The 18245-nt window shown below is 37.6% G+C and overlaps 1 protein-coding gene and 1 pseudogene across 1 annotated transcript in view; one reads left to right on the top strand and one right to left on the bottom strand.

Moving 5' to 3' along the window:
- Nucleotides 1–18245, bottom strand: part of ATRNL1 (attractin like 1) — a 506174-nt gene that overhangs the window by 245895 nt on the left and 242034 nt on the right. The gene's annotated exons all lie outside the window — the stretch shown is intronic.
- Nucleotides 3913–4715, top strand: LOC123829010 (annotated as a pseudogene).

The following is an 18245-nucleotide window of genomic DNA, read 5'->3' as shown; positions in this document are numbered from 1 at the left end:
CTTTCTAGTCTGATATAGTCTCACTTGTTTATTTTTATTTTTGTTCTGTATGCTTTTGGTTCCTATCAAAAATATCAATGTCAAGGAGCTTTTTCCTCTACATTTTCTTCTAGGAGTTTCACAGTTCCAGGTCTAATATTCAAGTTTTTAATTCATTTTTATTTAGTTTTGGGAATGCTTTATAACAGGTGTTCATTTCATTCTTCTGCTTGTAAATATCCAGTTTTTCCAACATCATTTAGTGAAGAGAATATTCTTTCCTCGTTGCGCCCCGTGTGGGGCACAGGGGTCACGCCATTTTTGGTCACAGACTTCTGAACATTCAGTACAGGGTGGGCAGATGCACTCGTAGATCACCCATCATGAAATGGGCAAACACGTCTTCAAAAAAGATTTACTGAAGCCAAACGCAGCCTCTCACAATGACACCATCTGGCACACTGATACAGATGGGTTCCTAGAACGCTCACCTAGTGGGGAAAGCCTACACTACAAGGGGCCCATTCCCCAGAACATAATTCTAGCTTTTTGGGGGGTCTCCCCTCATACTCCTGCTCAGGAGACCAACACAGCTTAGCAAATTAATATACAGTTAAGTTGAAACCATATTTTGAAAAAAATGCTGTCATAACTCTGCGGGCAAAGAATAAAAAAATCTCATATATATTCTGCAATTATTATTTCTACTGATTTTTCAGTAGATTTGACTGCATTAACATATATACTTTTCTTTACCTAGTTACATTGGTTCATCTTCCAGAACAATACAAAACAACAGAGGTTGCAAGTAACTGCATTCTGTTCCTACCTTGAAAAGGAACATTTTTCAGCATTTCATCATATGACATGATGTGTACGTGTGCTTTAAATCACGTCAACGCCGAAACTGAAACGGGGAAGCCAGTGAAGAAAGTAGTTCAGGTTCAAGTCTAAGGCCTTGAACCTGCGGGGGAATAACCAACCTGAAGTGATGAGAATGGAAATCCTTGCTTTGCTCCTCTCTTAGAGGAAAAGTGTTCAGTCTTTCACCACTAAGCATGTGGGTGGCCATAGACTTCTGTAGATGGTCTTTATGATGCCGAGGTCATTTCCTTCTATTCCAAATCAATAAGTTTTTTACAAATCATGAATGAGTATATGTTTTGAATAGACTCTCTGTAACTTCTAGTCTTTTGCTGAGATCTCCTACCTTTCCATTTCTTCGGGAGAATGTGTATTTCATGGTTGAAGGTTTTCCGAATGGCTGCTTTAAAATTCTTGTTTGATAATTCCAACATCTGACTCCTGTTTGTTGGCGTAAGTTGACTGTCGCACGCGAGTTGTTACTTGCTTGGTTCTCTGTAAGAGGGGTGATTGTTTTTTTTTGCATCCTGGACATTTTGTTTATAACGTTAGGAGATGCTGGTTTCTGTGGAAATCTTTTATTTTAGCAGGATTTCACTCTCTTTTAGCTTTAGTACACAAATCTTAGCATACTTTTGTGGGTTGTAGTTCAAATAGCAGTCTAACATTCAGAGATTTTTGCAGTCTTACTTTGGTCTGTACGGTGTATTTGGAGGCTTTGGGGCTTCCCCTGGCACTGGCTAGTATTACCTGAAAGTCTCAGATCCTAGGGGACACAGAAGCTTCTAGAATTGGTCTTCCTGTTGTGATGGGGTCCCTTGGGTCCCTTTTACTGGTCATCTGCACCAAATGCTTTTTTTAAAATTTGTATTAAAGCAGAAAATATAGAAAAGTCCCTAAGTCATAAGTATACCACTCAACTGACTTTCAAGAAAAAATGACCGTATCGAGGATCCAGAGTAAGAAACCCTACCTTAGCCGTACCCCAGAAATCCCCTTTATACCACCTCCAGGAAATCCCACCCTCAAATGGGTAACTACTAATCTGACTTAACATGTGAATTAGTTCTGTCTTTTTTTTTAAGTTTAAATAAACTAACTCTGACAGTATTTATGTTTCTGAGTCTTGTCCCCCACCTTGGTGCTCATTATACTTGCAAAATTCACAAATTCATGTGCAGTGTTAAATGTAATCGTAGTGGTTCACTCATCTTCTTTCCTACGTGTGACGCTGTTGGAATATGCTATTATTAACTTTTTTAAAAGTCTAACTTTTGATGGGTCCCTGGTAACCTGAGTACCAGGTTCTGACTTTTGGCAATAACGCTCCTATGAGCTTTCTTGTATGTGTTTTCGGCAAGTCAACATACACGAACTGATACATTGGGTACATACCTGGGGGCGGACTCATCAGTCATAAGGCATGCATACCTTCAGCATTAACAGATACTGCCGAACAGGTGTCCTAAGGAGATACACCAATTTACACTCCGCACAGCACTGAATAAGAGTTTCAATTGCTACACCTCCTTGACAATTCTTGGTGCTGTCTACCTTTTTCATGTAAGCCATTTGGTACATGTGTAGTGTTATCTGTAGTTTTAGTTTGCATTTCTCTAATGATTAATTAAACTGAAAACTTTTACATATGCTTATGATGTTTGGATATCCTCTTTTGTTAAGTGGCCATTCAAATTTTTCTTTTTAACCCTCTGGCCCCTTTACCTATTGGGCAAACTGTCTTTTTAATTGTTTCGTGAAAAGTGTTTTATATACTCTGAATATGAGTCATTTGTCAGATTTATGCATTGAAAATATACACTCCCACTCTGTACCATATTTTTTTCACTCTCTTAATTTGCATTTTGATGAAGAGACATTATTAATCTCAATAATCTTAATATAGTCCAATTCATGACTTTCTTTTTATAAGGTTAGTGATTTTTATGTTTATGTAAGAAACAGTTGTCTACTCCAAGGTCATGAAATGATGTTTTAATAATCTTTTTTTTTAAATTTTGATGTATTTTATTCTACATTGCATCTATATTTTAAATCCTTGAGCATAATGATTACTATGCAGTAAAAAAAGTTTAAAATCTTTTAGATTAAGCATTTGTCTAAATTTTATTAAAGAGTAAAAAATGATGATGATTATCTAAAACACAATTTTACTTGAATCCTTTGGTTTATGTAGGACATAACTACATTAGGCTTAATGGACTACTAAATTATACAGATTTTTGACATCTTATTTGCTTACTGTGTGGTCATCAATTAAACTCATTGTTCCAGTATGAATTTTATTATCCATAAACTATTTTTACCAGAATCCAAATATAGCTATTACTATTCTTTGAAAAACCCTGGAAATAGGTCAGTGCCTAATATGGCTGATTGACTGCAAGTGCCATTACAGACACTAATGACTGCTACCGTGTAGCATGAAACAGAAAATCTGTTTCACTGCAATGACTTAGAAAACGGTAAGGGTAATTTGACAAAGACAATAAAAGTGCATAACAATCATGTCATATTGTCTATATCAAAAGTTGAAGTGCTGTAAGGTGTTTTATTGGATAACTTTAGTTTGGCTGATTTTTTTCTTAGACAGTAATTTTAATTTTCAGATCTTAACGTTATTAAGATTTCATTATCAAAACATGGCAGATCACATTAGCCCCACCCTCCTTTTCTGTGTTATAGTGATGATGACAGATTTGAGGATAATGAAAAATAATGCAGATTATAAAGGTAAATTTATATTATAATACAAATCTTTACCCATGGCTAATTCCAAATATACACCTTCTCTCACATCTAACAAGCAAGTATGAAAAGCTCAAGTTCTAAGGCATCCACAGTGTCAAAGTGCTCCAGGATCTCTACATTTAATTACCTCTAGAGCAGCGGTCCCCACCCCCTGCACTGGTCCTGGGCCTGTTAGGAACCAGGCGGCACAGCAGGGGGCAAGGCGGAGGGCTGGACTGCAGTGAGGCGGGACTGGTGTCCCTGCCACCGACGCGCCAGCCCATCCTGCTCGGCCCATGCGGGCCCACCTCTGCCGTGATGGCCCACGACTTCCAGAGCAGCCACCAGGGCTTCTCCTTTGGGCCCTGGAAGCTGATGGCTACCCAGACTCACACCATGAGGTCAGCAGATGTGGAGAAGTTAGCTAACGAAGGGCATCTGCCACCCCTCCCAGAAATGATGTTTGGAGACAACATTTTAAGAATCCAGCACTGTTCTCGCTTTGGGATCGAGTTCAATACTACAGGTGCTTTAAGATGCGTCAACAGCTACCAAGGAATGCTCAAAGCATCCTGTGCAGAAGAGGGGCAGGAAGGCAGGACGGAAGGTGAGCATCCCCAGGAGGTTAATAAACCACACGACTGGACCTCTATGACAGGTTGCAAGGGGACATGACTGGGAGAATCATTCAAGTTAAAGGCTGCACCTACAACAGATCATACAGATACAGAGAAGTTGAAAGCCAGAGGCCAGATTAAGTTTTTGAAGAAGTTCTCCTGTTTGAGGATGAACTTCGTGATCATGGAGCTTCAAAATTAGAGTAACGCCTTCCACCTTTTTGCTGCTTTGCAGTTTTTTTTTTGAAAATTGATGGAGTACCTATCAGAATGAATGACATGAGACTTCACTGCAAGGCCAACAAGACCTACATGTTACGAGAATATACATCACAAGACAGCAAAATGGCTAATTTAACACATGTTCCACCTTCCCTCTTCATGGAGTCCAGTGAAGTAGCCAAGTATTTACCAGTCAAGGAGGCAGTTTGTGAGAAGCTAATATTTCCAGAAAGAATTGACCATGACCCCACAGACTCACAAGAAAGTGCACCTGTGAAATAGAAAGGGATGTACCACATGCTCACTGTCGAATCTGATGGAGACCTTGGCTATGTGGATCGGGGTATTTCTATTATGAAAATTAACTGCCTTGTCTACGTGTGGATGTTCAGCAGCCTTAAAGGAAAAAAATCAAAGATTGCTGCAGGCAAAAATATAAATGAAGTCAAGGCGGAATATCCTGAGATCGCCACAAAAGCAATGAAAAGCCTGCTTCCACTTCCGACACCCCATCTTTGTGAAGCGGAGTTTTCTGCAGTGACAGCAACCAGGACAAGGTTACAGAGGAGAGTGGACACAAGCGACCCACTTCGGGCACCACTGTCTCCATCACTCCCAGATGGGACCGTCTGGTTGCAGGAAAATAGGCCCAGGGCTCCCACTGAATCTGCATTGTGGTGAGTTGTGTAACTATTTCCTTGTCTATTACAATGTAATAATAATAGAAATAAAGTGCACAATACGCATAATGCACTTGAATCATCCTGAAACGATCAGCTCCCCACCCTGGGTCCACAGAAAAAAACTGTCTTCCATGAAACCGGTCCCTGGTGCCAAAGAGGTTGGGGACTGCTATATTGAAACATGACAAAAACTGATTCAAGGACAGATGCTTAAGCAATATAGAGAACAAATATAAATGATCTGAGTTGAATTACTGTTAACTCTAAGTATGATAATTACCAGAACAGCTGATGTTTCAAATGAACCAGTGCTGCTTTGGCTCCTGAGCAACTTATAAAGTATAATTATTTCTACTCCTTATTCCCCACTGAAACAACAAATAGGGAAAAAAATTCATACCATAATTTATAGGTTACGTAAGTCATCGTGCTTAAGTTTTCCTTAAATATAATCAATATTTTCTTAATAAAACTAGTGTAAATGTGTGTGTGTGTCTCTCCGTAACTGATGAATAATACGTATATCCAGCCTAATTAAGAAAAGTGTAATACTGTTGGGTATCGAGTTTCAGGTCATTTGTAGTCTCAACTGGAATGGAGTTTCACCATGCAGTAGGACTTACTGATAAGATATGTGCTCTGCAAGGCAGGCTAGGGTGAATTCAGGAGCTGAGAGGGAAAGTATGGGGGTTGTGTCTTTATTCAAAGGGCAAGTTGGGGCTGCCTGAAGGGCTTTGATGTAGAGACACTGAAGTCTCCACTGGAGACACAAGAGGCTGTTCTTTGGGGAAGGAAACACAAGCATACAAGGGTACCCACCTCCCTCCCCCTCAGTATCCACATCTCAGGTTCTCTTGGGTTAACCTGCCCTCAGAAGCACAAATCAAGTCCTGGGAGGTCTGGGACATGGCAATTAACTGCTGAGCTTCAATTCTGGTACCACGAATTGGAAAATACTATGAATAGGAGAGTAAATGATTGTTAGAATATCAATCCAATAGGCAAAACTTTCATCAAATACTGAATGTACATGTAGTGATATTAGTTATAGATACATGGCATAGACGATTGTTTGAAGCGGACACCAAGTTCAACATTAGATCATGCTACATTTCCGCAATATTGTCACATTTTTGTGAGGCTGGACTTGGCGCAGTTGCTATGATAAAAAGCAAGACCACGTGAAAATCGAGATGGAACAGGAAGTTCGCACAGCACAGTCTGCACCAAGGCTGAAACGCTGTGCAGCGTCGGGCAAGTGACAGGGGTTACTTAAGAATGAAATAAAATATTTTTATTTTGTGTGTACTTTTTAAACAGCCAGTAAGTGATTAGGATGTAAATACTTGTTAAGTATGTTAATGCCCATGACTGAGAAAGTAAGGGTGCGGGTGCAGAAGAAGTTTTGGAACCGTATGTTTGGAAAATATAGCTCTCACAGAAGTATCCAAAGGCAAACTGCCTCCCCCTCTAAAAAAAAAAAAATCCCATTGAAGCACAGAATCCAGTCAATCTGAAGTGAATCAAAACAAAAGAGTCAGCTGCGGTAAAAGAAGGGCTCATGGGCATCAAATCCATCAAAACGTACACCTAATGACGACCAGCTCCCAGAACTCCCAGATGAGAATGTGGACCTCACAGACCAGGACAGTCGAAGGAACGTGCGAACAACCAAACTAAGAAGATGGGGGAGGAAAGCACTGATACCCTCTTTTTTTCAAAGCGTGGAGCCAACATTCTCTAAAACGAAAAACCAGCAGCGAAAAAAGCCATTTGATTCCAAATTCTTAACATTTTTCATACCCTCTAAATTTTATTTTAGAGGAATGTTTAGGAATTAATATCTCTTATGGTGCCAAATTGTGAAATACAAGGATGACTTTTACAGTAAGTTACAGTAAAATGGAATAAAATTATTTTTATTGCGGCAGCAGCCATATTTATCATAAATCTTTCTGCCTTTCGGTTGTCCTCCCTCCTTTCATCCCTCATCTTTTACACATAAATGGGCACGTAACCACAGACAAATGCCTGCGGAGATATTTCCCAGATGTTACGGATGACGGGTCTCTAGGGAGGGATATTGGTGTTCTTTTTTATCTCTTTTACTCTTACACTATTCCTTTCTGTTTGAATATTTTCAACGAACATCTGTAATATTTTTTGGCAACACTACTGACTTTTCTTGATTAATAAAAAGCAAAACCACAAGGAACAATGTCAAGATATTAATCACACTTAATTCTGGGTATGGAAATGACTGCTTCTTTGAACTTTTACTCTGTTTTTTAAAAATTTCCAAAACAAAGCCCTGGCTGGCGTAGCTCAGTGGATTGAGCTCGGGCTGTGAACCAAAGTGTCGCAGGTTCGATTCCCAGTCAGGGTACACGCTTGGGTTGCAGGCCATGACCCCCAGCAACCGCACATTGCTGTTTCTCTCTCTCTCTCTCTTTCTCCCTCCCTTCCCTCTCTGCAAATAAATAAATAAAATCTAAAACAAAAAATTTCCCAAAACAAAAAAATTCAGGCAATCCCCAACTTTGATCAGCTCAAGAAATTTACACTGACAACCCCATTTTCAAATCCATCCATAAATTTCTAGTTAAATTCTGATCATCGGCATCTACTGAAGACATTTGACTTAAAGAACAAAACTGTAGTGTGTCAAATATATTAATACTTTTTGTTCAATGCAATGCCCACTAAAGTGTAAAACATCACACAGGCCAGCCTTACACACTGACTGAATTGCTGCCCATGTTTGAGGCAGAGGATGTGATTTCGTTTCTGCCAGTCTGCACAGCTCCTTCCCCAACCTCCCTCTCCACACAGGATCACTCACGATAAATGCCGTATTGCAGATACCAATCGCTCGTTCATCACCCCCCACCCAGGCTACACCGTTTGGATACACCACAGTTTATTTACCCACTTACTTATCGATAGACAATTATGTGGTTTCCAATGTTTGGAGATGACAAAAAGAGCTCCCGTAAACACCCCTGATACCCTTGAACAGGTTTCTGTGTGAATATAGGTTTCCTCTCTCTAGGGTACATATGCAGAAGTAAGATTGCTGGATCATATGGTGAGTGTACATTTTGTACAGTAAGGGATTGTTCAGGTGTATCCTCAGGTTTGATTTTTTCCTTTCACATGAGACCTCTCTCTGTCACTTTCCTCTTCCCTTAAGGATACAGCCTTTAGAATTTCAATCAGTGAATAATCCGTGAGTGTCAGTCTCTCTCAGTCTTTAAACATGTTGATTTTGCCTCCATTCCACAAAGATATTTTTGCTGAGTGCAGTTTTAAATTAATTTATTTCTCAATTTTACAAGTTCTATTTGGTTATATTTCAAATCTGCTTGGATCATATATATACACACACACACATATACACACGCATACATATATGTGTGTGTATGTGTATGTATTTGTTTTTCCAAGATTTTTTTTGAAACTTTATTTCCTTCAACATAGTAAGCATAGCTGTTTCATAATATGCATCCAATTGTTCCTATATTTTAAATCTTCAGGCCTGTCCCACTCGTCTGTCATTTCTTTTGACTCTTGCTCGTGGAGCTGTACTTCCTACGTGCTTGGTTATCCTTGAGTACGGGCTTATGCTGGGAAATTCTTTCAAGCCTAGATGAGGGAGTGTTCGTGCCTTCATTGAAGAGTTCCTTCTTTGTCTGCCAGAAGCAACTTTAAACTAAGTTCAAGGTTCAAGGCATTTTCGGAGGATCATGTAGGGAACTAAGGGACAGCGTGCCATGACAAAATGATGGGAGTGCTGTCGTCCGAATTCCAACCTTCCCCTGAGTGTGCGTCCCTCTGAGGTTCCACCTCAGTCTGGTGAGCACTCGCTACCCGACTCCCCACGCTGGGTAGCAGTGCGCCTTCACTCGTATCCTCGTATACCTTATACTCTGCAGTCAACACACTACACGTCCACTTCGCCTTACGGACAAATGCCAAGAGCACAAAACACATTCAGTGGTCTTCTTACATCTCAATCTCCTTTTCTCTAGTTTTTTTTTCTTTTTTTTTTTTTTTTGCCTTGTAGTTACCGTCTACGGTGACAATGTATTTTTGATGATTTAAAAATTTTTAAAAAGTTTAATCCAGTATTTTAAAATCCCGTGGAAATGTTGCACTGATTAATGTATCCTGTCAACAGAAGCTACTGTATCGCTGGCCTTGATTTTGGGGATAAAACATTTCCCTAAATTACAAAATATAGTTTCAATTATATTAATCAATATTCATCACAAGCTATTTGTGTTTATATAAATTGGATGATAACTGATGGTATTTAATTAAAAACATTTAAAACTGTGCTTTTTGAAATTAATAAAAATACTGTAAATATGTCTTCCCTCATCCGATAAATATTTATATTAGAATACTGATTAACACCTGACAGACAGTGGGCTTAAATGCTTCATAAGCGCACCCACCTTGAGTACAACAAGAGCTAACCCTACTGAATAATACAGCCCTAGAGGCGTACACAGTAGCCCTTCTATAAGATACAATTTGTGTTTTCTAGAATATGCACCTCTGTTTTACTTTAAGTGCTATATTCTTTATAATATCCAACAAATGATACATGGGATAGAATATAAACAACCTAGTAAAAGTCAAACTAAAATTTCTCTTCAAATGAATTATGCATATTTTATAAACCCATAAATGCAACCTATAATTAAGTATTATACATTAGAAAGGAATTTTTCCAATTTCTTCTTATTCCTCTTCTTTATGTTACTTATATTAATCTGCTTATTTAACATCTCAATCTCATGGACAATTAAACAATACTCACAGCGGTGTACAAATGTCCAATCCAATCAGTTCCACCTTATTAATCTCTCCTTTCACTATTTCATTGTTTCATGAAACACACAGTAAAAAAGTCCTTTGGAAAGTACTGTGCTATTTGTAGAGAATGTATATTTTGAAACTCAACATTTATATATCATCTGTACATTTGATATTTTAAAACAAAGGTAAATGATTGTATTTCTTTTGTTCTGTATTCTTGGTAACCTTCATTAACTCAAAAATGTTACAATAAAAATAGTCTTCACTCTGTCACTGTGAATGCTGCTCAAGCATATCATCTAAATTTATATTTGAACTTTCTTAAAAATAGAATTACCCTTGGATTCTCTAATTCTGACATGCAATCCTCTGTAACAATAACTACTAATTAAACAACTGAAGTCCCTTGGCGAGGCCAGCACCGCTGTAGGAACTGCACACGCACCAACTTCCTGCCTGTTCCCGACAGCCCCACGCGCCAGGTGCACTGTTCTCTGCAGTCACAGGCGCGATGGCTGAGGCCCGGAGAAGTTCAGGAACATGACCGAGGTCTGAACTCAGACAGACTGGCTTCCAGCGGCCTTGCTATGCTAACTCTCTCTAATTCAAGGTTAATCATAACCAAAAGGAATTTACCTATAACAAATGAAATTATAAAAAGTTACAGCTATCATTAGGAAGAGTCCTGAGGAAAAGAAAAAAAACTCTTGATGAAGCTTTGGCTCATCGCTTCTGTAGAAATGAAATTACCGTTACCATGAGAAAACAGAAGTCTTGTAGGCACATAGATTCTACAATATGAAAAATTCTCCATTTGTTTATCACATTTGCGCAACTCGCTACCCACAGGTGGTTTGACTACAGGTTGGGAAGGCTGCACAGCGCACCTGGAAGCAGCACCCAGCAGCACCCAGCAGCACCCAGCAGCACAGCTTGTGGACTGAGGATGCCCTGGGTCTGCGTCCTGCTTTCTCCATCACTAGCTGTGTCATCTCAGGCAATTGCAAGACCTACAGAAGCTTGGTTTATAAAATGGGGACGATACTTTCATCTCCTCCCAAGTGCTACAGAAACCACGAACAGGCTCTTTTAGAAGGCGCTTAGCATAGAATCCAGCATAATAAAAAGGAGGAAGTTCATTCCTTCTTCCACTTCTGTCCACACGATCAGCCGCCTAACTGCTCACAGGACCGGCGCGCCCATGTCCTTTTGTCCCAGGAGCACAGGGAGGGCCATGGGTTGCACCCCAAGGACCTGTGCTCCTTACATCTCAGCTGAAAGTAGCCTGGCCTCCAGATCTGGCACCTGCAGCCGCTGCTCTGCAGAACCAGACGTTTGCCCGTCAGATCCACCCCTCTCTGCCTCATACCGTGGGCACCCCAATGTGAGATTCAACCCTTTGCTACCCCCAGCCCCACCCCACACTGCAATTTCCCTGTTCTCAGGCTCTGTGCCAAAACATGAACAAGAAAAATCAAGGAAAACAATCGCTCTTGTGCTGTGTAGGTGTAATAAAATACATTTATGTATATCTCTAAAGATAGAAAATAATCTTCTGTCTTCGAAAATGTAAGCTCCCAAAGGACTGACACAATTTTGATGATAATTATGAAACAGGGCTTTGCGATAAAAAATTTAATGTCTTAAAAAATTTCTAAATTAAACACTTGATTTATAGTTATAGCCTTTGTTAGCAGCTAGGGTAAGGCTCCTGCATAAGCAACAGAGTTTCCGTCTGTGGGCTCCACTGTGGCGTCCTGCAGCGCCTCCTGGCTGCCAGGGCACGCCCGTACACCCAGGCTGACCCATGTCAGATACTCGGTGGGCTCCCGTCTCAGTGGCAGGTGGCAGGCGGCAGGGACACTAACAAAACAGGGATGCTTGTGGAGGAAGATACACGTTTCTGGACTGAGTGAAGCCTTTATAACCTTACTGAAATGATATGCTTTAAAAACATTTTTGGAATTGTCACCAAACATAACTCATGTGAACCAGTGCCATGCGATTTTAACAATATTAGAAGAAATATTTCAACTTAACTTCTATATGTAAAGATACCTGTTTGCTATATGTTTTATATTAACTGTACAAGTACTTATGCATAAAGAGTAAACCCACATCATTCAAACAATTAAATATTAAAAATAATCCCCAGTAAAGTAAGTCAGACAAAAGCTTGAAGCATTTTTTTTCTATTTTGTCTGCTGAGATGTTAAGCTATTGAGAAATTCATTATTTCCAGTTAAAAATTCAAATTACATTTTTGAAATTGAATGCTGAGATAAACTAAAATATGTTGCTTAAACCTGTGAGCATTCTTGCTGAACTTAGCTAATCCTTTTAAGAACTTAGGTTTCCAAAATGGCAAAATAACTTCAAACTTCCAACAATGCAGAGTCTTCTATCTAGTGACAGTAATATATATTTTCCATATATTATGTATCTTTATGGATCTTTGATTATAATAAATACTCTAGTTACTGTCTATTCTCCATACCTTAGATGGCTGAAAATACAAATGCATGCTTTAAGTAATAACTATGAATCCACATCGCATATTTGGGCTACTAAATATAAGGTTATAATTAACTTTTGCCCAAAAGTACCCACACAAATGCAAAGCATTCATGATCCTTGTTATTTGTGCAACAAGGAGCTTTCAAAAATCAAAATTCTGACACAGAACTTCCTAGTTTAGACCTGCTTTTCAAATTCCCTCTTGGTACTACTTCTACTGGTCTTGAGGACTTTGGGGCAGCACATTCAGATTTCCAAACTATATATTTTGCTCTTTTCTACACTTCATTGTGGAAGGGTAGTTACAAGTAATGGAAGTTAATTGACACATACAACATTGCTAAACATATAGGAGCTAAAAGAGCCTGCTTTGAAGAATAGCACTGGATAGTGTAACTTTCAATGCAAACTGAGTCCTTAAAAAGTTTTAAAATATTATGGGGAAAAATTAAAGACCATTCGTGACATGCAGGCAGACTATAATTGGAAAGAGAGTTGCTCTTAAACAAAAAGCTTAGATTGGTTCCTATAAGCCAATAAAATGAAATTATCCCATGCAAATATTTGTGATCAGTATGTGCCCTACTCAGTGAAACAAGATCAACTACAGTAAACGAAAATGTCTTGGAAAAGGGTTAGATGACTGTGAGGAAGGGACAGGCTTGGCCGCGAGCCACTGAAGTGTTAGGAGCAGTGGAGTGACAGCAGTTAGAGCGGTGATTTAAAAAGACTAACCTGGAAGCAGTGAATATTTAAGTAATGTAGTAGTAACTTTGCGATTTTATAAAGACACGTAATTTTACACCAGTGCTATGCAGTCTTCCAATCCTCAATAAACATAAACAAATAAGAAAGGAACAGAAGAAAAGATATTGGAACTGAAGTAAAAAATCCTAGATTTAAATTCAAGTTGCGTGAGCTCAGGGCACTAACACCCCTGAACTAAATGTCCTAATCTGTAAAATGGGGGTAAAATTTTCTGCAGTATCTACCACATGGAACTGTTACCAGGATGAAAGGAAGTGCTGCTGTGAAAATAGGTTGTAAACTTCAAGCACCGTATGAATAAGAGATGATTACTGGATAAATAGAATGAGTGTTTGGTTATCACATACTTATCTTATAAAACTTCATATTCATTGCAAGTATAAACAGGAAGAAAATGTGAGTAGATCAGGGAAATCGAGAGTTCTACCTCAATCATGTCTTCATGGGTAGCAACAGAAAGAACAAACAACAATGCTGTTTTACTTAAGAGGTGAACCAAAAACTCAGAGCTGACTATATAAAATATAATTAAAGGTTAACAGTGACAAGTAATTGTCATCGTTGTATTGTAATATATACTTGCCTCCAAATCTAGAAAGTACTTAATAAACTTAAGGAAACAGGCTAAGATGAAAAGCAGATTGATTAATAAACAAATTGTTGAAAAATACAGATGAATCTCATTATTCTGACCTTGAGTAAAAAGTCATTGGGAAATGTCATCGCCACATTAATACAGTTAGCTGTGGAGGAAGACAATGTCCCTCACACTGTATCACGCATCACTGAACTGTAACAAATGCTGACAGGTAGAGAGCGTGTCTCCAAACATTATGACCATCTCAGTGACAGCTGAAGAAGAAAGCTCAGTACAACCAGCGTTTCATGTTTGCTACCCTACAGGCATGGATAGAAAATATGCAGTAAATTGATTTAAAGCATTTGGATAAACATCTTTAGTTCTGGCACTTTGGTGGGGGAAGGTGGGTGCATTTGTTCAGTCTCTGGCCACCAGCAGTTTATCTTCAGGTCCCATGCAGAGTACCACCAGGGACACATCTATTTTTAAAAAAGTGCTCAGTAACCTTGCTCCATTACAAAGCAATTCATGACAAGGGTTTTTTTGCAATAGCAATAATATTTGCATAATAACTGCAAGCCCAGAAAAAAATGCATGAAATGCTCCAACCATATTCCAAGAGTTTTATTTTTCATAAACTAAATTTTCCCAAATTGAACTTTAAAAGTCAGTCTTTATCTCTGAAATGTGTTACTTAAACATTCATTTTAATGGACTATAATATTCTCTTGTTGTACCTTGAAAATTAAAAGTAGATAAGAACATTTCTTAATGAATTTTTCTGATTGACTACGTTGTGCAGGAAGGGATATATTTTCAGTGTAGCGCTAAAGCGAGCCTGCAGTGCTCGTTAACGGTTTTGGCAGCTGTGCACTTAGTTCTACGAGTGCCATGCTGCAAATGCACATTTCTAGAATCAAATATGCAAAGCCAAACATGTGGAACTGCTATCTGAACTTTTGCCTCTCAATTACCGGGTCTGTGTGCAAAATATTTCTGAAAAGCACAGTGTCATGCATTTACAAAATGGCGATCCAAATCATCACTATCACTAATGCATTTCCATTTATTTCCAAACATCCCATGTCAGGAAACAGATCTTGGACTTTAACACATGAGGAGAATATGATAAGCTCAGACAAAATCTCCTCCGTTTTCTCCTTTCTCTCCCTCCCTTTTTTGATCAAACTACGATGTATGCAGATTGCTTGCTAGCCTGGTAAAATCATGACACTTAAATTTTCCTTTAGAAGAATTAAGTTATATAGTAACTCAGTCTGTAGAATTTAAGATAAAAATTATTTAGAAACAGTAAGCCTAATACAAAAGAAGTGGACTTTTGATGAACGAGAGCCATTGATATTGCGCCCATGGGTTTTTGTGTATACATACTGAAAGACACATGACTAATATTTTATTATTCACCGCTCTAATATAAAAGATGGTTGAACTATAAAGATGAGAATAAATGGATTTAATCTATATAAAGGTATATCATTAAAATATTCTCTCTCACCTATATTATATATGCATATATACTCATATATATTTGTGATAAATATAAGTACAGAGCATTCCTATTATTATCGGTAGGTAAATGTGTACTTTCTTCAAGAGGTAAACCTACCCCATCATCAGACCCAGCACATCACTTGTAAGCAGGTAAAGCAAACTACTACCATCACAGCTGTGACGCGTGGAAATGGAACAGGTTTGTTGATTTCCTTCTCCATTTGACTTATTCCCCAATACAAACATAAACTATTATCAGTGTTACTAATGGCACTTATTATAACTCATATCTGTCTTCTAGTTAGAAGATCACAAAGAAAAAAACTAATGCATGACTGAAAGGCAGTGTTAGCTTCAGAACTGCGTTGAGACATTTAAGATCAGTGATTGACATATTAATGAAATTCTTAGCCCGTTCATGTAGCTTCACATTATACTGACATTTTGATTTCAAATTCTAATGATCAGTCTTTAGTGCTTCGTTATAATGAATTCTAACTCTTCAAACTGAGGGCAAACCGTAACACTTCCAGTGAATAAATCAACTTGTAAAATGCTGATTCATAAGTATAAAAAACTGAATAGTCACACTGCTATTTTCACATCTAAGAAGATACACGTGAAAGAAATGCTTATTGTGACAGCTAGATCTTGAAGGAAAAAAATAATAAATGGCCTTACCTACTCAATAAAATGAGTGTGGATGCAAGTATAAGTGCTTGAGGAAATGAAAAATCCCCGTTTTGCATAAAAATGAGCTCTTAACTATTTCCTAACTACTTTCTTAACTTATTAACCAAATAATAATTTACACCCCAAAATGAATAAAGTACTAAATGAAAGGTAGTACATCAGCTTTTCACAGCTACTTTTACTAGATAAAATGTAAGATTTTGAGTCTCATGGGGCCTCTGCTCAAAGTAGAAACATATTTCCTTTATGCTCCCATTGTCCTTTTTGGAAACAAGTAATACTACATAGATTATATTAACGTCTCATAGTTGACCCCTTTTAAAGTTAAAAAAAAAAAGAAAAAGAAAAGAAGGAAGAGAAATGTCTTTTCTAACACCCACAGTAACCGTAGATGAAGGTGACTAAAATACCAGAACGGTGTTGTTTAGGAGGGGTCTGGGACTGGGCGGGGCCGAACGGACCCACTGCCGTGCTGTATTTCTTTATACAAATGCAAGTGAATGGTGCTTCCACAGGAATCTTTATTCCGTGAAAATGCATCCAGGTGTACATTTCTGACTTATGTAATGTCCTGTATACAGATTCTACCTCAACAGGAAGCGTACCTAATAAAGAACTAATGAAGAAAAGATTGAAAAAAAAAATCAGAGCAAGAATTGCTAACCTTCCGTGACGAGAAACTTGAAAAGGGAAGATGGATGACTCAAGAAAGATGACATGTCACTGCAAGAACTCTGCTTTGATTGGGAGCCGTAAGTCACACGGTGACCTCTTTGAGGACTTAGAGAATTTCATGGAAATAAGATTGCTGAAGAATTGCTTTCTGGTAAGAAAATGCAAATTAAGACCCATCAGATTCACACTTTCTGAGATTGTTCATGTAACTCAGATTCGTTAAGCAAATTTATTGAAGCAAAGGTAAAATTTCCCCAACATAAAAATGAAAAGTCCCTAAAATCGCTGAAATTTAGCTTAAAATGCATATGATAACCTATCAATTATATAACATGTAATTTTAAGAGAAAATATTAGGTGATATTTTATTTAACATGTAATTCAAATGTGACATGTACATTTCTCTCTACATAAAATACTATATGTGTACATGTAGTATTTTACTTGTAATATACAATTCATATGTAATATTGCATACATCTCTCTATATAAACTTTATATGTACATCTACATGTACAATAGTATCTAGAATCTTGAGAGATTTCTTGTTTTATTGGGCTTAAGTATTTCTTCCTCTTCCAGGAAGAATTATAAATCACTGTCATATGAAAGTATAGTTTTATTCTTTGTGAACCAATAAAAGAAAATAAAAATGGTGTTATAGCTGATATAAATAGACCAAAACTATCCAGACTCTTACTGACCCAATGATATGTTCTAGAGCTTATTTCCTAGAAAGGCATGAGAACCTATTTATCTTGGGTAATTAAAATAGTTTGCATATATATAATCACATATGACCTGCAAAAAAGGTAAGATAATTAATAAGATAATTAAACCTTCACTATAAAACATGCTAATAATAAGTACGAGCAAAATATTTTATAGGACAAAACTGCTCACTTAACAGCAATCTCAGAATGGTTACAATGAAATGCCCACACCAATTTTGTTCCAATGTAAATTTTAGATATAATCATTAAAACTCTATCACTAAAATAAAGATGTATTGGAAATGTTTATAATATGATGTTGACTGAAACATAAACCTGTTAATAATCTGTTCAAATCAAAGTCACTTGGTTTTGAGCAGCTTCCTGGAATTCAAATGAAATTCAGATCAATTATATGTCCCCAAACCACATCTTTGCGCAATAAAATTTATGGACTGGTACATATTCAAATTTCTGTAATAGTCTAAAATGGCAAATGAGCTAATGTTTCTTAATGGGTCTCAGATAAACTACATTATAGAAAACTCATACTAGGATTCAGCAGCTAAATAAATTTCAAGAATATTGAATTTTTGGATTCCCAATAATCTAGTCATTTTCAGTGTTTCACTGTCAATAGGTCAGCTCACATTTGAAATTAATTTCTATTCCCTGAAAACAAGAAATTTCTCACATTTCTATCAATTCCATGATAGAAAAGTAATTATTTTTCTTGTAAGACTATCAAAATGCAGCTCTCAATAACACAGAATATTCTGAAAAAGCTCTTTAGATACTAATCATTTCATTCATTTTCTTAAAACAAACTGTGATATAAAGGAGA

Source organism: Phyllostomus hastatus, unplaced genomic scaffold (assembly GCF_019186645.2).
Source record: "Phyllostomus hastatus isolate PE091 unplaced genomic scaffold, TTU_PhHast_1.1 phas_scaffold_1066, whole genome shotgun sequence".
NCBI lineage: Eukaryota > Metazoa > Chordata > Mammalia > Chiroptera > Phyllostomidae > Phyllostomus > Phyllostomus hastatus.
The sequence above is the reverse complement of the archived record's forward strand: the minus strand, read 5'-3'. Positions and strand labels throughout refer to the sequence as shown.